A 26,983-nucleotide genomic window follows, 5' to 3' on the forward strand; every position below is an offset into this window, starting at 1 on the left:
GGGTTTAACGTAAAATGTAAGTTATGGACAAACTTACATATGAATAACTTGATAATATCTTATTTTATTACATGCATGCATAGATATTGGAAGAAACCGGTGCATATCCGTCCAAGCGTTTTCTATCATTCAAGAATTGAAAGTTTTTGCATGATCGTAGTAAATAAATTCTTATATAGCTGTTATAAAAGAAAGCTGTCGCAGTCGTATCAACTTGGCTAGGTGTCGCAATGTACAGCCGCTCAGCATAAAGGGGCTTTAATTAAGAAAACTTAGATAAAACACTGACAAAAAACGAAGTAAACATTGTCAAAGTAGTTTTCTGCTTATCTACCATGTCACGTGAACGCTTTTCTTTCACCCCTTCCCCCCTCGAAGGCTGATGATAACCGGGTGAGCGTAACTGCGCGGGCGCAGGCGACCTCAGTCGCTAACCACACGTCGCGGGGAGCTGACGTGTTGCAGCTCCAACTTTTAAAAAAAAAACATTTCTATAAACCCCAGTGTTGTGAACTGTGATGTTACGAGTTTAAGTGATTTCAGTGAAGTGCAAAGGATGTCAATTTGGATGTGATCGCAGAAGTTTTCTTTTTACCTGACCGCGTTGGTACCTACAGCTACACCTAGTCTATACCGTTGCGACGCGCTTGGCTGATTCAGTTAATAACTTGTGGATCTACAGTGTGGTGTAATTGTTTCGCTAAGATTTAGTACCGTGGAAAGGTCACTTACCTTGATCGGTTGAGGACCGAGGTGTCGAAGGTTTTTTTCGTGTCGCCTCTATTGTTGATTGTTTTTATCCTTTCCACAGGCGACTTTTCTAGGCAGTTCATCGTTGGAATCTCTGTTATTTGGCATCTGTTTCAGTTTATTCTCTACCGTAAGTTTGATAGATGTTCTCATAATGATTTGGCGTATTGACTCATTTCCGAAGCGTGGTGTCGTGTGTGTTTTCTCGGAAGATACGTGTTATTGAAGGTCTCTTTGAACGAAAACTGGTTTCTGTCCAGTGCATGTGGTTTTTGTTCGATGTCTTTTATTATTAACAGGATTTTAACTGCGACTTCTGCGTAATAAATTCTCCGTATAAGATTCTGAGTAGTATACTCGCGAGCAATCTAATCGACTGACTTATATTGTATTGCTCACATGCAAATGTAAATGTAAATCTGTGAAAGTCACGTCAAAATCGGTTCAGCTATTTCTAAAATTAGCCCAAACAAACAATCTAACATATCTAGTACTGTGGTTAATTCTATTGTTGAATTGTACACAACTGCTAAACTTAACTCATTTTACATGCTCATCACTAATGCTATCCTTTTTCGTAGGGAACATAACGAAAACGATAGCACTGTATTTATGTAGATCTGTCAATTTAATTTAATTTAGAGATTGCGTACAACAGAATTAATCACACTTCTGAAAACAGTAGTTTCTTTTTTTATAACGTCCCTAAACATACTTTTACTAGCATAAGAAAAGAAAGATATTTCGAAATTACAGACTAACATTTGAATTTTATTTATTTTGCTAAACGTAGATCAAATACCTAATATTATAATATTATCTATCTATGACGTACTGCACGTTTTTACTATTATTGCCATGATTGCTTTGACATGAATCCGGGTGAGAGGGTTTCATGTTTGGAATTACTTCAGATTTCTGTTTTACTGTTCAGCTCTAGAATTCTAGATCATATAACAAAGTTTAAAGATTACCCTAAGCATTCTCAGAGCACTAAGCTTTAATGAAACAGATCTGACTTTCCCTCGGACAGTAGCTACTAAAGCATCTGTAGACATGCCAACTTTCAACTTAAACTTACGTTCAACTTAGAGTCTACATAATGCCACGTCGAGTAGAATTTGTTGGACCGACCATAATTCTTTAAAACTATCAGCTGTTTACTGAATTTCTACCAGGTGGAATTTATTATTATGTATGTTTCAAAGCTAATTTTCCTAAAAAAAAGTAAAAAAGTAAAGTTCTAAAATTACTAGCCTATTTTTTTCTTACATCAAGATCCTGACTGTCGAAATTCCTTCGATCAGTTGATATACTTCCGATTAAAAGCCTTCATATTATTAAAATAAGAGTAACCAGTCATAATAATAGCGATGATCGCTATGATCATTATAATCATCACAAGTTTGTTTCTAACATATACAAGTGTAAATTAAAAATTTTCAACACCCCCGACAAATCATTTTCAAATAAATAATTATGTATATCTAGGCAACGTCCATCTCGACAGCTTGACATTTGTCAATTGACACTTGAATATTATGAACCTAAGGGTTATCTAACCTTCTTTTCTACAAGAAAACTAGAAAATAGCTGATAACTTTTAAACGGCTGAACCAATTTTCTTGGATTATAGCTAAGAACACCTCGATCAAGCCACCTTTCAAACAAAAAAAAGTAAATTAAAATCGGTTCATTCGTTTAGACGCTACGATGCCACAGACAGATACACAGATACACAGACACACAGATACACAGATACACACGTCAAACTTATAACACCCCTCTTTTTGGGTCGGGGGTTAAAAAATTAACTTGTTAGGACATCTGCAGAAGGCTGTAAATGAAAGTCGGATTGAAATAACGCCGCAATTGTATACCAATTTGAAGTAGCGCCGATGACTCACAACCGATCATCTCGCAAAGAATAAAATTGCGTTTTTTTTTTCTTTTATTTCACGGTCGACAGATTATAATTTGTGTTGCCGCGGAGGTTTTGTTTCGGCCAAGTGAAACGGGCAGCAATTGGACCTTGATTTCCGGCATTGCAACAGTGGATTGAATACAATACTTACCTCTGCTGTATTTATCTGTATAATGAGTTAAAACTTAACTTTAAGTTGGTATAAATCTGTTTAAATACATGATCAACTCATTACTATTTTTTCTTTAACTTTAAAAAAAAAACTGGTTTGGCGGATTATAGCAAAATAAGCTTTTGGTTCCTTGTATATCATGGACTTTCGCAAAATAACGCCTGCTTCTATACTACATTTAAAAAGAAAAACTTATTTTTACGATCTGTCTGGCATAGTATTGAGTGTGGTGGAAAGTAATGATGCAGTTTAAGGTGGTAGCGGGCTAACTTTAAAGGGGTGTGACAGTTTTATTAACTCCATACCTCATATCGGTATGTACACACGTACGCGGCATTTTGAGTATAATATTGAAATTCTGCAGATTAACCAAATGTACCTACTCTTAAAACAATATACAATAGTCGAATTGAATAGTTACAACAATTTTATTCACATATTCTAACGGCATCAGTTTATTTAAACTCCAATGTACTGATAAATCGATTTTATCATATCTGATACATTTGTTAGTGCGATAAATTGTCTTGTATCTACAAACCAAACTAAGGTGTGACGACGTAATAAGTACTATGTTAACTTCCCCGAAATGGTATAAAGTATTTACATAGAGACGGATAGGCTTTGTCAAATCGTCGGACTGTTTCCAGCTAGATTAGATAATAAAAGATTGACTATGATAAATCAATGTCTGAAGAAAATACAAATAAATGTTAAGTCATTGTATCTATCTATCTATCTATCTGTTGTAAATAGAGAATAACATGGAAGTAGAACAGCAGTAACTAACCCATCACCTATTAGTCGTTGAAATCACGCAAAATATAGATAATCTGGTGTAACAATCTGCAAATAGTTATATCCCTTCTATACATCAATTATAAATATGAATACCAACTACCAGTTAAGGTATAGTATCTAGACATATCATACGGATTGTATTTCTGCCCTCCTTTAGCTAAAAATCGGCTAATCTCAATATTTTCAAAAACATTTTTTCATCTGCGTGAATTTTGGTTCCTAAAAGTCCCGTGGGGACTGATTAAGTTTTCCGAAATAAAAATTATTAAAAAAATCGCATCCATAAAAAAGTGCTAGCATATTATGTATAAAAAGTTTCAAAAAATCTGCATCCACTTTATAGTCACGAAAGTCAGCGATGGAAACTCTGACCCAGTTTCTTATAGTGGGTTAGACACGCCGGCTTGACTAGAAAAGTGGCCAATAATAAAAGTAATTTCTGTCTGTCTGCTTGGAACGGAAACCAGACGGATAGTGACAGGTTTTTGTTAGATCTAGGTAGATGCCCAATTATCTTGATTCTTGATAACTACGAGTATGATGAAGCTTTATGTGCGTCTAATGTTTATTTTCTCATGATACTTTGATGCAGCTGTGTTTGGTTTAATCGACGTATTTTCATTTATCTCCATAGTAATTAGGGTCTCATTTCATGAACTAATGAACTCATAGGTTACATACCAACGACCTCACAAACTTATTTTTTATAGTATGTATAAAAATCAAGTTGTGGATTGAGATACACTTTCGCCACATTTGTAATAGGTATTAGTATGGATTATTATGTAGAGTATAGATATTGATTAACGTCATACTAAATACTTTCGAAAATTGTGATCGGAAAATAGCACGGAAAATATCATTTCAAGAATTCAACTATAAAATACCTCGCGCAAGGTATGGATATAAAACGCTTGCAGCGTTCTATTTATTACGCATTGAATTCAATATTATTATCGTATCCAACGATTTCAACTATCCTTGCAGTGTTATGTTTAATACTTTCTCAACAAGGTTCAATATAGCTTTAATTCAATTTTCGCCTTTATAATCTATTCCGCTGAAAATAACCACTTGTGTCCTTATCACAATCGTTAAAGGATTTATCAGGTCTTCACTGATAACGTCTGATAGTGATAGCATGATAACGAGCCGTGTTTCTCTATGATGTCATCCAACGTGAAATTATTATTAATCTACTAAAATTTGTTTTTACCACTTTTATGAATGTTAAAAAATAGAGGTCCGAAAATAGTCCCACGTAAAACCCCGAAATACAATTTTACAATAATATTTCTGCGTTTATTAATACGATCGCAGTTCGGGTTTTAGTTTTCAACTTTGTCTTGTTAGTAAGTAAATATAGAGCATAGTTGGGCCCAGGAGGGTAAAAAAAGCAAGTGATAAGCGAGATCAGATGACCGTTCGTCCTCGCCAAAGGTTGTACACTGACCTTAACACAGATAACTTGCACTATTTTTACTACTTACTGTATGTTAATCGATCGAACAGGTCTTAATGAAATGCGCTGCATAAGTGCATTTTAATGGCGCTTTTTCGTTATACTTCGTTGTATTGCCTGTGTGACTCGTTAGTTTTTCCTTTTTTATTGAAATATACTTTAGGCTTGCTTTTTCGAGCTATATTTTGCACGAGATCGTTTTAGAGTATTGGCCTAATACAAAAAATTTACAGAACTACAACATACTTAGTAGGCACTAGGTGCTGATGCGTCCATATGGGATTTCGTAGTTTCCCAATATGCGCTGAGGCCTGAGGATAGGTAGCCTAGTACTTTATAGCCGTACCTATATACATAGATTCAGATTAAGTAGTAGTTTTCTTATAGTGAAATTATATTACAATCAGTTCGGTAGTTTCGGAGTTCATCGATAACAAACAGACAATAATTCTTTCCTCTTGATACTAGCATGGATTTAGCGATGTTTTACATGTTTTTTTTTCTTTTGAACATTTACAATGACATGGCGCCACGTTCGTCTTTAGTTTAATCAGAATAAACTAAGGTTTAGCGCCGATGCTTGCGAGTAAAAGATAGCCATATTCATATCAGTCTTAGTACTTAAACCTTAATCATTATTTAAGCATATGCACGGTGCACACATTTTGTGTTGCTGCAACAAGCACAATGAACTTGCGTCATAGCGACATAATCGCTCATTCGTTATAGTGCTATTTTTTCCTTGTTATTGGAGAGAAAAACACGGCTTTTGTCTTGGGATATAAGTATACATCGATGGATATAAGTAGTACTATGTTTGTAGTCATTTCAAAGGGAAATGTGTACGGTAAACAATAGAAAAACATTATGCCTAATTTTACACGCTTATATATTACGTGACAATCGTATTTTGTAACAATGTCACTGTTCTAAAAACACTGCTGTTTTGTAACTTCTTGTTTTTTTTTTTTTTCTAGATACCACAAATAATAATTCATTAAGAGCGTCAAGAGTAGTTTATTCGTTTATTTATTTTCATAAACTAAACTAACCTAACCCAATAATTTGATGTTTGACCAAAATTCTTACAACGCATATATTATGTAGTTCGTACGCAACGTACTTCCTACTTTTCAACATGTAACATCTCTTTTGGATCATTATCTGGATCTGGTATCGCAAATCGTTATCAGTGTGATATCAGTAACTCTACTTACCTTATTGATAACGGCGTAGAATTAGAAGGTACACCAAGCCTATGCAATATTATCATTAGATATTGTGTTTTTTACTTGCTGAAAACATTAAAATTATATTATACTCAGATTGATCGGTGGTATGCACTTTTCGGAAGTAGTACCACCCATGATTTTGGTACTGTAAAGACTAAGCCCGAAGAAAAACATTAAAGTTATTATGTCCTTATTTAAGGCATTTTACCAAAATAAAGTCCCCAAAAAAGGTCTGCGAGCATGGGCCTTTGTGCAAAGAAATAGTCTTGAATTAATTTAAAGCAAGTTCCCAGAAGCAACTTTAAGTGAGTAAGTATTTATGTTATTCTGCACGCGTTATTCTTAAAATATTTTAAAATATTCAAACATATGCGCGTCAACACGTTTTGTTTAACTAAAGAGACATTATGAATACTTAGGTACGTAGACCTATAAAATATGGGTGAATCGGTTTATTGTTTGTTTGTTAGGTATATCTAATTAACCTTCGAAATAAATTATCTCATACAGTATGAAACAAAATCACCTCCCGCCGTCTGTCTCTCCGTACGCTTAGATCTTTTGAACTATGCAACGGATTTTAATGCAGTTTTCATCATAGAGTTATTCAAGAGGAAGGTTTATTTATACATATAGTTTGATATTATTTTGTATTAATTTAGATCAGAAGTCCAATTTGAACTTCTTCTTTCTTGCTGTTTTTCGTTCCATTTCAGCTCTACATCTAAAAAAATTATAGTGAAGTAAGGGTTTTCGTTATGATTTGTTGCCTTTTACGTCCGTTTACATCTTCAAACACTATGGAATTAATTAATTTTAAAGGAAAATTTAATACTACTTGACTTTTTACAACCTTGAAGTATATTTTCCCCAAGTGACTAGGTACAGACTACAGAACTAAAGTTCTTCTAGTTATATCGTTTCATATTTGCCTTCAGTAAGAGCTTTCGCTTACATTACCTTTCACAGTTCACACCTGTCGGCCTTCAGTATATTGTAGTGACATTCAGGTCAAGGGCTTTTGAAGGGCGTATCTCACATGTGGAACTAGGCTCTCTCGGGAGGCCTATTTGCCTGTTAGCTCTTATACTACATGTGTATATTTATGGTTGAATTAATTTCGCAAATTATGGTAGAATTAATTTGGCACATTTAATTTACTTCTAGGTAATTTGTAGTTCAGGAGTTGGTCCCCTTTGTGATTACTAATTAACCATATTAGTTAGTTGCGTGTTAATCGTTGACAATTTCGGGATTAGAACTTGAACAAAGTTATTTGGATGGAAAATCGAATGAACTTTGTCTAATTATTTATTTGATCGGCCTAGGTGTCGCTTGAATGGATATTTTGTTTAGTTTTCATTTTTTAGTCGCAACTTCAAATCAAGTTTCTAGACCCAACGCGAACGGTTCAAACTGTATGTTGATATGTTAGCCAGTGTAGTAGTTTCTCCTTTTTATACAATGTGTATTTCTAATTGGACTCTCCAGTGTTGATTAGTCCAAAGTCTCCAAAAAGTTGATTAGTCACAAAGTCCTAAATTGAAAAAAATACAACAAAGGTCGTGTTTCAATACAGTGCAAAAAAGGTTGTATCAACTTTTTGCATTGGAAATGTGAATTGGACAAAAATGCATTTTTTTGACAATTTTATTTCTGTTTCCGAGATATAAACTATCAAAATAGTACTGTAGTGCGTTTCAACGAATAGTACCTATGGCGTTATGTTGGCTCCCCTGTCTGTTGGGTGGTCATTGGCACCATAATGGCTTGAGAAGACGCAGATTTTGTTTATTTTCATTTGATTTTCATTTCATTCATTCAGTAAAATCAAATGAAAATAAACAAAATCTGCGTCTTCTAATGGAAATATGGTGCCAATGACTTGGACAGACAAGGTAGCCAACATAACGCCATAGGTACTATTCCTTGAAACACACTATAGTGACTAATGTCTCCACCAGTAAACTTTGGTAGCTTATATCCCGGAAACGTGTCACTTTGGAAAATTTTGTCCCATAAAATACTTGTTTGTATTGATGGCCGTGCGTACTTTAGAAAGTAAAATGGTGGTCTAGGTTGGTCAAAATCTTCAGAGCCCTTTTGTAAGAATAGACCGTACTCACTAAAACTGTGAATAAATGCTCACTTTAGAAATAAAAAATTACTTTGACACTTTTGCATTGAACCATCCAATGATATTATTTTAAAAGCATTCTTGTTGTAGGAGAAACATTTTATCAGTTTACCTGCTCTTGAATTCTAGTTCTCGAACGTAGGTAATAATTTCACCGGTAAATATCGAAATTGAGGTCTTTCATACGAGGCGGCTACGACAGCATAATATGTATTCTTATTTATAGCGATCGTGTGTCGTGCGAATCTTATGGCGTACGGGTTGTCCCAATTTTAGCTCTCTTTTTGCTCTCTTTACGTACCGAATATGCGGCGAATGAAATCCCCTTTTAACCTGCCTACTATTTCTTCATTGTTGAGAGTCTTGATACCTTTTCATTAACCACAATAATGGCCGGGGTTTTCCTATGCAAAATTGTAACTTTTTTTATTTTATAATGTTTTTATCAATTTTATTCTATGTTGTCTTATTTTATAGATATGGACGTTAGAAAGAGTTTACACAAGCCTCAATCGAAAATTAAATGAATGAATTGTTAATAATATTTGGAATCAAATTGTACCAAAATTGTGTGGCGCAAATGAAATAAAAAAAATCTCTACATCGTATCTCTACATCTTTGTATTGCGAATATAAGACGGTAATAGAGCTGCGCAAAAACAATAATCGTTAACGATATGTCGTCGGATGTAAGTCGTGTTTCTTACACGATTCAGAATTGGGCACATTATCTGCGACGAGAGCGTACCGTTATGGAGTCTACCGTTATTACTGAAGGCCCACACTGTATCATGTACCTACTGTGGTATGCTGCCAATTAATTCCATAGGCACTTAATCCCGTAAGTACCATAATACTATGTTTAATCGTGTCATCATCATCATGATCAACCCATCGCTGGCTCACTAAAGAGACTATGTATATACTATATATATATTTATATATTGTAGTATATAGTATATACTACTTCTCACTCTGAGAAGGGTTTTGGCCATAGCCTACTACGCTGGCCAAGTGAGGATTGGCAGACTTCACACACCTTTGAGAACATTATGGCGAACTCTTGGGCATGCGAGTCTCCTCACGATGTTTTCCTTCACCGTTAAAGCAAGTTATACTCGTATTTAATTACTTAAAACGCACTTAAATTCGAAATAGTATATTTCATTACAAGTGTGGAAAGGCTGTCATTGCAAAGAGTTCTGACAAATGTCTACCCGAGCCGAGGCGCAGCCGAAGGCGAGGGTTGACAGTCGGAACAAGTTGCAATGACGGTTCCGCACGTGTACTGAACGGCTATTTTTAATACAGTTGCGAAAAAATGAAGCAATTTAATAAAATAATTAAAATACAATAAACTCAACTAACTTAATTTAATTTAATTTAAATCAACTTTATTGTTAATAGATAGAAAAAAACTAGGGTCGAAATTACTCATTTTGTGCAACAAACAACTAAACTCGCAAATAAACTGTTTAACTGTCACATTAAAATCGATGAAAAAATACCCCCCTCTCTCTCTCTCTTCTTCATTGCTGAAAGTTATGACTCCTCATTATTTGTGTAGTGGTAGGAGTTTTCTTGACATAATGGTGGATAATGAATTGCGGTTGATTCCCAGATCCTTCCGCATATGACTCGACTAAGAGAACGAGATTTGGACTGTAAAGTCAAATATGGACACCCAAGTAGGTCACCCTTGACATTAAAATGAACGAAATTTATTTATTTCATGCATGCCAGCTCTTAATTACAATTACTACAATTACTTGAACCTACTTACCTATATTATGTACTGTGAATTCTTTCTTTTGAGACCCCACCGCCGCAGTCGATTAAATACCTCAGTCCATAAGAAAACTGTCTACGAATGATCATAGGAATTAGAATCGATTTCATTTTGCACGTCTCTCTACTCCTATACACCTACTAGTATAATTGACGCTGAATGTTTTAGCATTTTAATAGAGTACGCATATATTCTGATACCATTTAAGGCTTTGTGAAACCTATTGATTCAGATTTCTTGGAAATATAGCTGGATATTTTTGTCTTTTATTGCTTATTATCTGTTCTTGCGTGATTAATCAGCCACACTTCATCTTATATGCATATTTGAAGGCTCTTATCTCAAAAAGATTTAAGAGAAGTTTTTCTAGCGCGCTCCGCTTGTTTTCCGTACAAACAAGGTTTGATTCTTATTTGAATATCAACTAATCAAACTCAAAATTTTGTAAACACGTTCTTGAAACAAATACCCGTGTCTCTGGTTTGTCAGATTTCCATAATAAATGCATAGTACGTACAAAATGCGTTCTCACGCGCCATTTTAGCTCTATGGTTAACTGTCATGTCAAAAGTACGGTTCACCTTTGATATAAGGACTAAAATCGTCTTATGACATGTCATTTGACACGGATTTGGCATTTAAAATTACACGCACGGGCTCAAAAATTTATAAATCTTGGTGCCCGTGTAACTTTAAAACCACACATTTTCGTAGAAAACTGACAAATCACAGATTAATAAATGTGTCTTCAAAATTTCAATGTGTTTAATTGGTTATATTGAAGTGTGAACCAAACTGCGTGTATTTATTCTAAACCTGTGCTTTACGAGTAGGAATAAGTACGCCAATAGTGCAACCTGTGGGGTTAAGTTCGACGCTATTTCAGATTTAAGCGCTCTTTTTGATCGTTTGAGTTAATGTTAGGTTTTCTTAGAGAGACTATTTAGATGAGAACTTATCGAGATTAGCGTTTACAAACTAAAAGAAGTGGCGGGCCGGCCTTATTTCATACTATAGTAGATTAATTTAGGTATAATCTTAATCTTAAACATTATGAATATAATCTTAAGCAAACTAGATAATTCTTGAACTAATAAACGCGTAGGCGAGTCGTGTGGGTAGTAACAAGTCAATATTTTCCCTGCGGTACTCTGTAAATCGATGCTTAATAATTTATTACTGTAATCGAGCCAAAATTCAAATTGTCAAATCGATTTTGAATTCGGACAAATTCGTGACACAGATATATTTTGTAATGGGGCTGATTTGAATAATTTTAATTGACTGTTAAAAATGCAATAAAAATTAATTGTTTCTGTCCATATTTACTGATGTGATATGTCTTCATTAAAATGTTTAATAGTTTATATAGAGTTCGTAAATATGCCGATAATTTTTTTTGACAATTATCATATGAGTCAACCATAAAGAAAACTAACCGGGCGTTAGCTTCTGGCCTTATAGGTAGAAAGTCCTGGATTCAATTCACCAGAGGATTTACGAGTAGGTAAAGATTTGGATCTGGTGCAAGGATTCGGTTGTGTCCGTTATCCCAAAGCTATTTACTGAACTGCGTAAATCCCTATCACAGTTTAATGCGTTCAGGTTCATTTTGAACCTGTATGGTTTAATGCTATTAAAACTGCCATATCGCTTCCAGATTAGCCCGTTTCTGTCTTAAACTCCATTATTTCTTACCGTCAGGTGAGATAAGTCACTAGTCACTTAAAAAAAAAAATACATTTTATTTTCTCTTGATAAATAATTATTATTATCTATGGAGTACAGCCAAGTGAAAACATTTCATTACATAATATTTTTTCCGTTACAAAATTACGATAAGTTTATAGCTACTTCATCTTCGTGCACCTTTTCTTCAATTCGTCTCATTTCACCACAATAAATCGTCGTGGAATTTTCTGAGATTCGAAAAAAAATACTTGCCGTTTACCCGGTAATTAAAAATGGCGTGCAATCTAGAAAATGGGTGGAAATTTATCGCAACGTTAAACTGAACGTTGTTTTCCACCATTGTTCCACAGTTCATTAGGAAAATGTATTAGATGAAAGCCATTTAATAAAGAGTGTTTAATTTGCGAGCCTTTGTTGAACCGTTATCGGTAGGTTCGCGTAAGAGTTAATATAACTTTGAAAACTTTCAAAAGTGGCTTTTAAAATGCTACTGAAACTAATTTCTGAAAGAGTTTCTTTGGATTTCGATCTAGATGAACGTCCACTGCTGGACGTTGCAGCTCTTTTAGGAGCTTTCCACGACGCGATCTTGTGTTGCGTGTTAAATCCCACGATTTATTTTATTCATCTGTTTGCTTAATTGAGGATATGTCAACGGTACTTTCTGGTGTTCCAGCACCAGACCACAACGTCTATTTGTTCTTCGAACTATGTGGCTCGCCCATTGCCACATCTTTTGGAGCTATATCGGTTCCTCTGGTCCTTCTACGGATCTCCTCAAAAAGCTCGAAGTCACTCGGCGAGTATTGGAGATAGCTATGTATGGCTGTAAATCGAGAAAACCCACAAATCAGTCCGATCCCGTTGTCTCGTCACAAATCTAATTTTCAATTTGCTTTACATCTTAACAATGTCGTAACTTTCTCTATGCCATGTGGGCGATGTTCCACATCGGGGTTGCGTCATAATGACCGGTTCCTATTCAATTTTATACTCTTTTCGTTTGTTTTCTCTTTACATTTTCGATCACTAGACTCGGTTGTGAATGTGGCATTTGTATCTGTTGTCGATGTCATGGTGTGTAATAGGAAACTTACATTACTTTCATTATGATATTATGGAAAGGGAAATTGTAATGTTTATGTAAGATTTTTATCATTATCGATTACACAGAAACTAAGTTGGTATTAAGTATAAGTAATTATGTATAAACAATCATACTTAAATATTCGTTTTGAATAGTTCGGCATAGGCACGTGATAATCTGACTGTCACTGCACTCTTTAATCTATATGTCTCTGTGCACTTTATTTCCTAAATCTCTACATATTATAAAACAAAGTCACTTCCCGCGTTGTCTGTCCCTCTGTACCTACGCTTAGATATTCTAAACTACGCAACGCATTTTAATTCAGTTTTCATCAATAGATAGAGAAGGTTTATGCGTGTTAATGTTTTGTGTCAATTTGTTGGAACATGACGATGATTGTTCAAGAAGTAGTCGGAAGAAATCAAGTCGACTGTGAGTTTTCATCGAAAATGCTGTCTTATTTTTTTTGGTTAGACGGATGTGACATTGTCCTTATCAAATTAACAAGTGTAAATTAAAAATTTATAGCACCCCCGACAAGTGAAGGTTACAGTAACTAGAAAAGAGCTGATAACTTTCAAAGGGCTGCAACGATTTTCTTGGATTATAGCTAAGAAAGAACACTCTCGATCAAGCCACCTTTCAAACAAAAAAAATAAGTTAAAATCGGTTCAGTAGTTTAGAAGCTGCGATGCCACAGATAGATACACAGATACACACGTCAAACTTATAACACCCCTCTTTTTGGGTCGGGGGTTAAATACTTTACCCGGCACCTGTGCGAAGCCGGGGCGGGTCGGTAGTTGTTTATTAAATGGTAACCTTTGTTGCTTCGCCCGCCCTCTAGGGTGGATTTCGCATCGTCACGTACTAATCTGCGGCCGCGATGTCTGCGCGCAACAGGCGTGAACAAACCCAGTAACTGCTTGCGGTGACAAGGCAACAATAGAAAATAATTATTGTACTATGAGCTTATAAAGTGCTGAGCAGTGCTGAGCGATGATTTGTCGTCTTTGAAGATAAGTGGAAAACGCTAAAACTATTGTTATGTGATTATCGTTTACCGTTGTTTGCTATACCTTTGATTCTCTAGTCATTACATTTGTTCTATTTTATTAAACACCTAACTTATGCCCACAACTTCGTCTACGCACAAATTTCAAACCCCTATTTTACTCTCTTAGGGGTTGAATTTTAGAAATCGTTTCTTAACTGATGCCTACGTCATAATAGCTATCTGCATGCTAAAGTTCAGCCCGGTCCGTCTAATAGTTTGAGTTGTGCGTTGCTAGATCAGTCAGTCACCTAGTCCTTTTATATATTCGTATATTTATCGTAAATAAATGAATAGACTTTTATTTCAAGCCACTAAAAGTAAAAGTACTTTTTTTTTTTTTGTAAAATTAACGTTTCGTATTTCTCAATTTAACTTCTTTATATCAAAATAATCTATTTGTGCATTCGGTAGGTAAAAGGTATAGATATCTTATAAGGTCTTCTATATCAATTTTTCGTGTACTCATAAAATTTTGAATGTATTGTATTAATATTGAGTGTATAATTTGTATTCATAAAACAATTTTCTTTAATAAATAATAATAAAATCACTGTTTTATCATTTTTCGTGAAGTCAAATCTTGACATAGGTAGAGTCTAAACATAAGATGGTTTTTCTTTGATCCATAGATCATCCTGGCCATTGTAATACGTCTAGTAATTAGATAAAGAGCCGCGTAAGCCTGATTTAAGGTAAATGGATACAATTTAAACAAACGTAATAGTAATGTTCTCTTTAACAGCATTATAGCGTTAGTAATTCAGGACAAACAAATTAAAAAACTAACGTAAGTACGTTTTTTGTAACTGAACCGTTGAAAATTGACAAATTAGCTGGCCGAGAGGTCAAAAACATTTACTATGGCGGGCTTAATACTCATAATGAGCCCCTAATTGCGACATATGGAATTTCCTGTCGCATACAAATTACCATCGGCTTTTAGGATGTTAAATTTCAACGCGACATTGGAATGGATACAAAAAGAGGGTACGGATTAGGGCTTGAACTCCGGAATTCCGGTCTTGGCGTAACTCCGGAGCTTGGAAAGATTACAGATTCGTTTGGAAAATCAGAGTTATCGTGGATATAACCAGAGTTTCGATTTTCATATTTTTAGGAACAAGTCGAGCTTTTTGAGCGTTTACATATATACAGTACAGAGTCTTCATCTTCATAAATTGCACGTAGGTAAAACTTTTCCAATTTTATCGATGGAAAACATAACAAAAAATAAGAAAATTCTTTCTATAATTAATTTTACCAGGTCGTAAATAAAGTTTCCTTTTCATTTTTCTAATTGATTTGTTTTATTTTATTCTTTACATACTTCAGCATTTATTTAAGTGCAAGAAATAATGAAATCAAATGCATTATATTTTAATGACATTTAATTTATTTCATGATGTTTCGAAACTCCGGAACTGCGGACTTGGAACGCTCAGTTTCAAAACCCGACTCCGGAGCTGAAAAATAGTCCGATTTTCAAGCCCTAGTACGGATGATAGAGATTGTACAAAATTGGATCGCAGAATAGTTTTTACGATAGAATCATGATAGAATAGAACATGACAATGAAATGTTAATGGGAACGCTTTGTAATATGAAAGATAATGACAAAAGTGTACGAAAAAGTTTGCTAGCGTGAAAATTGAATAGTGTGACAAAATATTGAATGTGTATGAAATGAGAATACAGATTGCGTCTGCCCTAATAATAATGGACATGATTATGAACCTATTGAATTATGATTGTCAGTAGATTGTTTGCTGATAATATCTGTCATAATCATAATCAGTAACGCTACGCGTAGTTATATGAATTGGCAACAATAATGAATGTAGGTGGTAATAAATCTTTGATTTAATTGACAGGGTTTAGGCCATTTTCTGCAGGAAACGTAAAATGGATAGAATTACTTTTAGGCTGAGATGTAAACGGGATAAAAAGAAAGCTTTATTCGTCACCGGGATGCAAGCTATCTATGTGTGAGACAGATGATGCCCGCGTTTTTTAAACATCCTCTAGGAACTCTTTGATTTTCCGGGACAAAAGTAACCTATGTCCTTCCCCGGATCTAAGATAGATAGATAGATAGATAGAAACTCTTTATTGCACACAAAACACATATAAGGATAACAACACAGTAAGAAGAAAACAGAAAAAAAAAAAAAAAACAATTGTGTGCAAAGGCGGCCTTATTGCTTGGAGCAATCTCTACCAGGCAACCTTTGCTGAAAGGAGAAGTTCTAGGAAGGAGGTTGGATAGTACCAAGTCGCAAGGATTTTTTTACAAAGATTTATATATATACTAATAAACATAAAAAAGTAATTATATATATATAATATATAAATATATATGTATATGCTATATATGACAATATAGTTACTTGCATATAATATAAAAGGGATACATATAATATAAAAAATAATAATATAATAAATAAAAACAATATTTAAACTATTATGGCATAGATAAGTAGAATTCTTTCAAACGATTTTTAAAAATGGGCAGGGATTTCGAACTTCGAATATTCTTGGGGAGGTCATTCCACAGTTGTACTGCATGTACCGTAAAGGACCTCCCGTAGAATTTTGTGTAATTTCTTGGGGTTTGGAGCTTGTTATCCGAGCAAGAGCGCAACTTCATGTGGCGATCAGCAGCACCGAGGAAAGTGAAGCGATCTTTAAGGTAGGGAGGAGTGTGAGGCTCATAGAGAATAGAAAAGAGTAGAATGAGGACGTGGAAATTTCGTCGCCGTCTAATTGGCAACCACTTGAGACGAGAACGGTATTCGCTGACATGGTCAAATTTTCTCAAGCCAAAGACAAATCGAATACAAAGATTTTGCAACCGTTCCAGCTTGTTTAGTAACTCCTCGTTCAAATCCGTATAGCTGCTATCGGCATAATCAAGAATGGGTAAGAGCAGAGATTCAGCCAAGGATATTTTTGTTTTGATTGGGAGGAGATTCTTCCATCTTTTAAGGGAGCCGACAGCAGCGAAAAGGCGTCTGCTTACATAATTGATATGCGGAATCCAGGAGAATGACGAGTCAATAAACAAGCCGAGATTCTTGACAGTATGACTGAAAGGCAATGTCGAGTTATTCAGCACAATCGAACCTACAGAATTGGGATCGATTTTACAGGTTAGCTTAGGGTTACCGATGATAGCAGCCTGTGACTTACCCCCGACCCAAAAAGAGGGGTGTTATAAGTTTGACGTGTGTATCTGTGTATCTGTGTATTTGTGTATCTGTGTATCTGTGTATCTGTGTATCTGTCTGTGGCATCGTAGCGCCTAAACGAATGAACCGATTTGAATTTACTTTTTTTTGTTTGAAAGGTGGCTTGATAGAGAGTGTTCTTAGCTCTAATCCAAAAAAGTTGGTTCAGCCGTTTAAAAGTTATTAGGTATTTTCTAGTTTTCTTGTAGAAAAGAAGGTTAGATAACCCTTAGGTTCATAATATTCAAGTGTCAATTGACAAATGTCAAGCTGTCAAGATGGACGTTGCCTAGATATACATAATAATTATTTATTTGAAAATGATTTGTCGGGGGTGTTGAAAATTTTTAATTTACACTTGTCATTTATAATGTTGTATGGATTATTTAAAGATATTTAGTTCCTCGTCATCATGATCAACCCTCTGCCGGCCCAATACTGAGCACTTACTAATCAAGCGAGCAAGGTCTGAGAAGTCAGAATGAGAAAGGTTTAGGCCGAGTCTGCCACGCTGACCTAATGTGGATTGCCAGACTTCACACACCTTTGAGAAGAATGAGAACTCTCAGGCATGCAGGTGCCCTCACAATGATTTCCTTAACCGTTAAAGCAAGTTGTGCGTTTTTAAGCGATATTTAGTTATCTATCGATATATCTAAATTTACTTTACAGTTACAATTTCTGAAAAGCCGGCAACGCATTGGCGGTTCCTCTGGTACTGCAAATGTTCATGGGCGGCGGTAATCACTTAACATCAGGATCCGCCTGCTCGTTTGCTAGCGATTTTTATTTAAAAAAAAAACTTTACAGTTATTACAAAGCATTCTGTGGTTACGTGCTACGCAGATGATCATGCACTACATCTTCGCGTGAATGAAATAATTACTTCATGCATCAACTTGTTAGTTAAACCTTGAAACACATAACAAAAAATATCTTTAATTAATTCTTGCGTTGAAGTGCTAGTTAGTTTTACTTCTCGATTTTTTTTTATCGCGTTAAAATGGTTGTACATAATATTGTCTTGTTTTTAAAACTTTAACGATTATTATTGTTTAAACGATTACTTGATAAAAAGTGTAATGTTAGGCTCACTCATTTACGTTTCTTTGTTATTTTAACTTTTTGTTTATCTTTGATTTACGTAGTACTAGATGATGCCCGCGATTTCGTTCGCGTGGATATATTTTTTACAAACCCACAGGAACCATGAATTTTTACGGAATAAAAAGTAGCCTATCTGTTTAATCCAAGGTATAATCTATCTCCATTTCTAAATTTTAGCCATTATATCCGTTCCGTAGTTTTTGTGTGAAAGAGTAACAAACATAAATACACGCAATACTAACTTTCGCCTTTATAATATTAGTGTCATATTTGTTTTTATTGCTGATGCAATCTTCCAAACAACTTAACTTGAGACGTCTTTGAAGTTTTCAGATTTTTAACGATTCTTTCTTGTTTCTCAAACCTTATCGGTCAGTTTTAAAGCTGTCTAGAACTAGAAGGATAGTTGTCTTGGAAAGTCTAAAGATAAGAAAATCCGTCTAATATCTGCTATACGTTCGCACTTCAGTGAATCTAGGCTTAGATTTAAAATTTATGTTACCTTATCGGTCATTTTCGCGACGTCCCTTTGCCAAGTCTTTGCTAAATAGAAAATCCGCATTTTTATCTAATCGTAAGAGTTTCATGTATCATTCCCGCGAGGCCTCCGCCGTAGTCCGAAAGGGATGGCGATATAAAATACTCGTTTAGAAAGAGATAGCTGCCGACTCTCGGTCCGATGCGCGTGAGTCATGCTCTGGTGCTTTAGCCTTTTTGTTTCTGGTTTCTGTAGCGAGCGGCGAGCGGACTGCGGTGAATTTAGAAACGGTGTCTTTTTTTTTCATTGTACTTACCTGGATCCTCAAATCTAAATGTAGTTCCATTAGATAGATGAGGGTCGTTTACGTTTTACATTTACATTGTTGATTGATATGACTCATTGCAGGTGGAGCCAAAAGTTGTGATTAGATAGATTCACCTGAGTCAAATTTATGTATAGTTTTCAGTGCTTTGTTGCCTTGCCATGTTTCTTATATTTGATCGTGATTATACTTACTTGCGCAAGATTTTATATAGTTTTAAGACAATAGATATTCTCTTACCTTAGTCAAGTTTATGTATAGTTTGAATACTAAATCATAAATGGTACAGAGGATAGCTATTCATGTATATAACTAATGTAAGTAATTAAATATTGTGAACGATAAAGAAAAAAATAAATAATAATATATTCAATGTCCCGTCCATAAAAAAATAATTTTAATTCAGAAAGTAATAATACAGATTTTCACAAATGTTAAAAATACTTAAATATAAAAATTATAAAACAAAAATATCATCCAAATCACTGTAACGAGGCAGGGTGCCCAGAACGCTGGCTGCGTTACCTCATTGAATGGCCAGACTAATATGCTGACCAAGGTAACTGCCAGATTTCCGGTCACCCGTGGACTCCACAAGACGGGATGACAGGTCCTTAAAAAAGGATCTGGCATCCTCGCCCCACGAACCCATGGTCTCCACTCCAAAAGGCACAAATATGAAATTATTTTCTATATTTTCATATTTGCGCCTCTTGGCCCTTTCTGCCTTAGTGGCTGCCGTTCCGGCCGCCACGGAGGTCACCTGTATGTGAGACAGCGCCAGTGTATCAACACACGTGGCATCCCATATAAGCGACCTTCCTTGTTTCCACGGAACCAGAGTCATACCGTCTGGTCTCTTGCCATCGCTACGTGCCAAACCATTTGGTTCTAATACTGCAGGCACTTTAGCTGTGACAAGAGACCTACGTATGACTCCGTTCAGGGAAGCATGACGGGAGAAACGACCGGCACTTTTGGCACATGCAAGGCCATGGTGACCATATACGTCCACTGTCTCGCCACAGTGGCAAAGATGTGGCTGCTGAATCCTAGCGCCAAGCCGAAGACCAACCGCGATGGTAAGCGTAAGATGGTCTAATAGAGTGCCGATATGTTTTGAAGGGAGAGCTTGAAGCCAGTAGCTTGATTCTCTCGTAGACACTGCGAAGAGACGCGCGCGGTCCTTTGCAGAAGTTGATGAATTTATCAACTCCTGCAAAACATTCGCACAAAGTGCGTCATCCCATTGTCTTTGAGAAATCAAAGATACCGGCTCTTTACTGGGACATGCCAAATTGAAAGCTTCTCTAGCCTCTGCCAAATACGAGAGCTCTACGGAATCCAAAGAAGGATTTATAATATTGCCACAGAGCCCTAACGTACTATAACCAGAGGATAGAAAAGCTGGTAATGAAACACTGCTAATTTTACGAACGCCTAAACCACCGTAGCGGACCGGGAGTGAAGCTTGTGTCCAAGCTACGCCATCCAAAGGACAATTTAGAATTTTGGAAAGAGTGTTTTTAATTATATTATCTAAATCTTCCAATAGGGGAACGAATTTCCACAATGGAGAACACCGAAGAAAGTAGGTAAATTTGGGAACAAAAAGACAATATTTAATGATAAAAAGGGCCATGTGAGAATTTATTTGGTAAAGGCGTTCCGAGCATTGTTCAAATTTGGTAATTTGTTCGCGAATAAAAAGGGGAACAGAGTCTGTTAAGACGGGAGCCCCCAAAAGACGAAGTGAATCTTCACTTAAAATTTTGATACCCGGTGCCAAAATATTGAACTGCTCGATAACCAATTGCTTTTTTTGAATATCCATTTTGTTTGGAATGTAAATTTCACACTTTTCAAAATTTAATTCCAAACCAACAGATTTAAATTTATCAATCAAAACCGAAAGGTCATCTAAAACCGAAGAAACTTCACCCCCCAAAGTTCCATCGTCTAGATACCAAATATTAAATTTAGAATTTAAGGCCGAAATAATAGGATGAATGGCCAGACTGAAAATGGCAGGTCCCAGTGGATCTCCCTGTTGGCAACCAACAGCAGAGTTCAGATAATTTGATTTGTATAATAATTTTGACGGATTCGAATAGCATTGCCAAATGTATGGAAAAATTTCTGGAATTTTGTCCTTAACCTCAGAGAGGAGGATGTTGCGGTCAATCGAATTAAAGGCGTTTCTTACATCGACTTTCAACAACATCTCCTCACCTGAGTTTAATAGATAGGTGCGAGCTGCGTGAACTGCAGCCTCACACCCACCCTTGCATCCAAAGCCCAATTGTATGGGTTGAAATTTTTTTGCCAAATTCGGAGAGATGTGTTTACAGCAGATCTTTGAAACTATGCGTCTTAATGTAGACCCCACGGCAATGGGCCGTATGCCACCATCTTTTTTAGTTAGTGCACAAAGATTAGCGCCGTACAAGATAGCTGTTATTTCTTTTGGTACGGCGCCCGTCAACATTAGATTTACTAAATTTGTAAGAGATTTCAAAAGATCTTTACTAATATCAACGTTAGCGCAAAGTAAGTCTTTAAAGTGTTGTGGTGACATACCGTCCATGCCGCCAGCAGAACCATTTCTGAAATGGTTTATTTCCGTCCATAATAATTAATACCTTGTGATTTCTTTTACTTTGCGCTGAATAATTATTTCAGCCTACTTATATTATTAAATATTTTATTTAAATTTTAAAAATAGGTTGCAGGTAGTCTACACGATTATTACTATTTTTCCAATGAAAAGCTAAGTGGGTTTTATATGCCTTCATGATTAGCAAGCAAGAATTTTGGTTAGCCAATCTTGCCGTTTTGCTTTTCAAATTCATCATTACGGGTAGCTTGTTAAAATTTTCATATGGATCTCTAATTTTTTTGGAAAAAAAATATAGCCATGTTACTTAGGAATAATGTAGCTTTCTACTTGTGAACAAATTTTCAAAATCGGTTCAGAAGTTAGAGAGATTACCCCCTACAAAAAACTTAGAAATTTTACCTCTCTATAATTTCCGATGAGTCGCCATTCTAGGACCTTAGTAGGTACCTACCCCAACATTTATCGACTTTTCGGATTAAAGTATAATTAAAACCAATAATAGAGTCTACTTTTTAATGTTTATAGTATAGTTTTGTGAGCTAATTGAACTAATTCTTTCTTATGGACAAAAAATCTAAAAATCTTGATAAAAGTAGAAATATTTAAAAAAAAATTGTCATGGTTTTGCAAAAATTGAGTACTTTTATGGCGGGAATAAAACTAGAATCACATTTTATTAAAAGTGACGATGAAGTTCATGGAAACTTAAACACTAAGGAAATACTAACAGCCGGAAGGGAACCTTGCTTCAAGTTACTTCATTGACGGACGCATTAGAAAAGAGGAAGTTATTAGCCAACCTAATGGGTAGATAGATTATGAAACCGTGTCCTTTACTACCTAATACGCGCTGTATTAAACAAATAACAAAGCAGAGGTTGAAGGTTTAACGCAATCAAAAACCACGAAAACCTTCTAACAATAATATAAAGTGTGATGTTTAGAGCGCTAACACACTGAAACGCCATGATAGTGTCGCCGGATGGATCGTTTAATATTAGATGAATGACAGTTAACTCTACGGTCTGGCGACGTTTCCAGTTTGGAAGCGTAGCCACGACCGACCGGCCCCTATGTGAAGACTGGATACCTTGGCGACCTGGCGACGCCAATATTTTGTACACAATAAGGTTACACATCCCTCCCTAATCGCCAGGACGGACGCCCGCGTGTTCGTCGTCGCTACTGTTGTGTAGTTGTGCTACTTATTTGGTAACCTGATTTGGCTACGTAGCCAGCGACGTCGCCATGGCGTCCCAGTGTGCTAGGGCTCTTAAACCAACTTCGAGGTTAACTAACATGTTGACTTTGTTGATGAGATTTACGCTTACTTGAGATGCTTAGCTTTGACTAATGTGTTAGAACTTAGAGATTTGCCGTTAGAACATTAATGTTCAAGTTTTATCGACATAACCTTAGAATACAAAGGAGACAGACCGGGGGACGTACTGTTAATAAAAGTATTTCCACAATGACCTCGTTCAATGTATATAAGACAAAGACGAACAAAGAGTATACCTAATAACTACTCGTATCATATTTGTCGTGGCCACGTGATGTCACCTAGTAATTTAAAGAAGTTGTAGACTGCCTTTTCGTTTTCTACACATAATGTTTAAAAAAATCCTGACTGACTGATTAAGTTAGATGTGTAATGTAGATGATGTAGTTAGTTATAGATTGGGTTTAGAAACTTGAAAGTTGGTTCCTTCCATAATGTAGGCACTCACTAAGAAGGCACCGGCCGGTGAGTCCCACGTACCCTCCCTCAGCTGGCTGGCTGGCTGGCTGGTTGGTCTACGACTGGCTGGCTGGCTTCCGGGGAGGGATGCATAAATGCATTTCAAATTGCAAAAAAAGGCACTTAATAAGAAAGGATTTTTGGAAATTCAACTTCTAAGTTCTAAAAATTTTCAAAAGAAAAATAAAACCGACTTCAAAAACCACAAACACTAAAAAGTAAAAAATAACTTTTATTTAGCTACACATGTAATGTACCTAGGTATGAAGTCGAGCGAGCATATTAAAACAAAATTAGAAATCCAAGAGTGAAGCTCGCCCGACTTCATACCTAGGTACATTACATGTGTAGCTAAATAAAAGTTATTTTTTACTTTTTAGTGTTTGTGGTTTTTGAAGTCGGTTTTATTTTTCTTTTGAAAATTTTTTATTTCACAATTTTTAGTGGCCCCACTGTACTATAATATGCTATGCCCAGTTAAAACCCTACTGTTTACTAAGCTATTGCACTGATCGCGAGCAATTTGCTCCTATCTATTGAGGAGTTCTGTTCTCCATCTCCGAAGATATTCATTAGATCTTCACCAAATTTATATGGGACCACCTGCACAGTATACCCTTTCAAACAAAAAAAAAATTTTCAAATCGGTCCAGGGGTCTTTGAGTAATCGGGGAACATACATAAAAAAAAAAAAAGATTCCGACGAATTGAGAACCTCCTCCTTTTTTGGAAGTCGGTTAAAAAGGAGAGTAATCAGGGATTCCGGATAAGTAAGGTGTCATAGTGATAAAGTGCGGATTCCACCATTTGGATTGCCTTGCTCGGAGTCTAACCTAGATATATTAATAAAATAAGTTTATTTCGACGTTTTGAATTTATTTTTTGTTCATGATCATGATCTTAATGAGATTATTTTTTCCTTTAACCTTTGAATCTATGATTTGTAATATTCCAATATGTGAATGTATACTTATTTCCTGTAGATACGTATAATTTGCTCGTGCCTCCACCGTCTGATTATACAAGAGATAATTCGCTCAATGGTCTCCGGTGAGACGGTACGTAATGACCGCGTGCGAAATCGCCCCGACGATGACTCACGTCGAGGATTCGTCGGATGGTTTGTTATGGTACGGCTCCACTACTGAGATTCGGCAAATGATTTGCGATATCGGTGTCCGGCGGCAATCGTATCGTTCCGCACATACGCGCTAATCGGAATCATCATCATCAGCCTGTGGACGTCCACTGTTGGACATAGGCCTTCCCTATAGAGCGCCACCACACCCGGTCCTCAGCCTTCTTCATCCAGCCACTTCCCGCCAGCCGCTTTATATCGTCGGTCCATCGTGCTCGAGGGCGTCCCACACTACGTTTGCTTAAACGCGGTCTCCACTCAAGGACTTTCCGGCTCCAACGGCCATCGCCTCTACGACAGGCATGTCGGCATGTTAGGCAGGCTAATCCGAATGGTTGGCGCGAATATAGCTTTTCTATAAATCCCTTGGGAACTCTTTGTTTTACCGGGATATACCTATCTAATACAACACAGGGAGGGACTATTCGGTGTCACAGAATGACACGTTTGCCATGTGGCCAGCTGATTTGCCAAACTTATTTAAGTATCCCGAATAGTGAGCCCAGTTGATTTGCCGAATGCTGTCGTATGCCCGAACTCGAATTATTTATCGAACCCCGATAGTGGAGCTGTACCATAAAGTTTAAATGTCATTGTACTGGTTGCCTGTTAATTTGTTACGATCCGTTTGTGTTGCATTGTGTAACATAATTGCGAATGTTTGTCGGAATATAACCTGCCTGTTGATAAAGTTTGTTTTTATGGCATTTGCTACCTTTTTTTACTTCGAATTTTCATGGCACACTTCTTATCACATATTTCTTATGCATTTGTTTACAGTTATATATATAACTAGTGTTTTGCTCGGTGCGCGAGCTGCTAAAGCAGCTCACGTGACGTGGTTATGTTAACTTTATTATATTTAACCAAATTTATTTATTAAAGATACACAATTCACCCCAAAAACCCACAAAACGACACCCATATCAATTTTTTTCTTAAAAAGTGCATGTCCGCCATCTTGGATTTCAAAATAATTGTCGTTATCAAAATCAGCACGCCGGAAAACTCTGAAAACGACATCCATATCATTTTTTGTAAAAACGGGGTAGTTGAGGTTAATAAAGTAGGGGTGCGTGGGTGCGCGGACCACTAAAGTGGTCCGCGAGCATGCAGAATTTATTCCACCGAGTAGACCTTCGGATCCTGATCATCTTTTGCCGAGAAACCACTCTTCCATCTTTTATACCCTCCGAGATAGACACCGACGAAGTTTGTGTGGCGGCCATCTTGTTTTTCCAAATTTTTCCACTATTTCCATTAATTGTTTACTACTTTCTTCCAAGATTGCGAGTTTCAACGAAATCGGTCGAAAAACAATAGAGTTGCAAAAATCATATAGGCCGCCATCTTGTTTTTCTGAAATATCATAATTTTCCCCTACTCATATCGCGCATCCGAACATATCTCCCATACATCAATGTATCGTTTTCTGTCTCTTTCTAGGAGAATGAGGCATTCAATATTCGCCATACAAAATGTATGGAAAAAAAAATTCCGCCATTTTGGATTTTTTTTCTATTCATCGAGTAGACCTTCGGATCCTGATCATCTCTTGCCAAGAAACCTCACTTCCATCTTTTATACCCTCCGAGCTGGACACCAGCGAAATTTGTATGGCGGCCATCTTTTCTTCGCCATTTTGAATTTTTTTTCAGCTTTTTGGCAATTGGATGACGTCATGAATGACATTTGCTCGAGCACCCCCCGCCTATCTTCAATACCTTAAGCGGGCCCTCCACCCGTCTCCGAAACCCTCAATCATCAGCTCTCTCCATAATTTTGGCTTACTAACTTTTTGTTTTCTATACGACACCATCAGTGAAAAAAAAAATTTTCATACAAAATTTTACAGGAGTTTCTTAGTTGAAAATCTCGAAAATCTCCCCAAAACTGGCAACACCGACTGCATATCTCTATACTGCCAGCCGAGATACACAATCGATTCATACATATTGACTTTCCAAAATGTTGCCAACTGCCTCAAAAACTTGATCAAAATTTCGAAAAGTTAAAAAAAATACAAAATGGCCGCCAGCTCGTTTCACAGAAAGATTTTACACGGTTTCATAATTTTCCTATTAACTACAGGATATGCCGCTTCCGATAACGTTTCAATCTTGCCTCTCGCTCGCACCCACGCGAAAGGGGATACCGTGAAAAAGACCGTGTCGAAAATCACTTTTACTTTGATAAATTCCAGTGTTGCCAGTCTCTGGTAACAAAAGTACCTAAATGTCA

General features: G+C 36.2%; 1 protein-coding gene across 11 annotated transcripts in view; it reads left to right on the plus strand.

Annotated features, from left to right (window-relative positions):
- Positions 1-432: 432 nt before the first annotated feature.
- The window catches only part of LOC123878217 (serine/threonine-protein kinase MARK2-like), a 127,012-nt gene continuing 100,461 nt past the window's right edge, over positions 433-26,983 (plus strand). For all 11 annotated transcript variants that reach the window (XM_045925341.1, XM_045925343.1, XM_045925345.1 and 8 more), the window contains exon 1: positions 433-688. The gene's annotated coding sequence lies outside the window, so the exon portion shown is untranslated. The remainder of the gene's footprint in view (positions 689-26,983) is intronic.

Source organism: Maniola jurtina, chromosome 25, assembly GCF_905333055.1.
Source record: "Maniola jurtina chromosome 25, ilManJurt1.1, whole genome shotgun sequence".
NCBI classification, from domain to species: Eukaryota; Metazoa; Arthropoda; class Insecta; order Lepidoptera; family Nymphalidae; genus Maniola; species Maniola jurtina.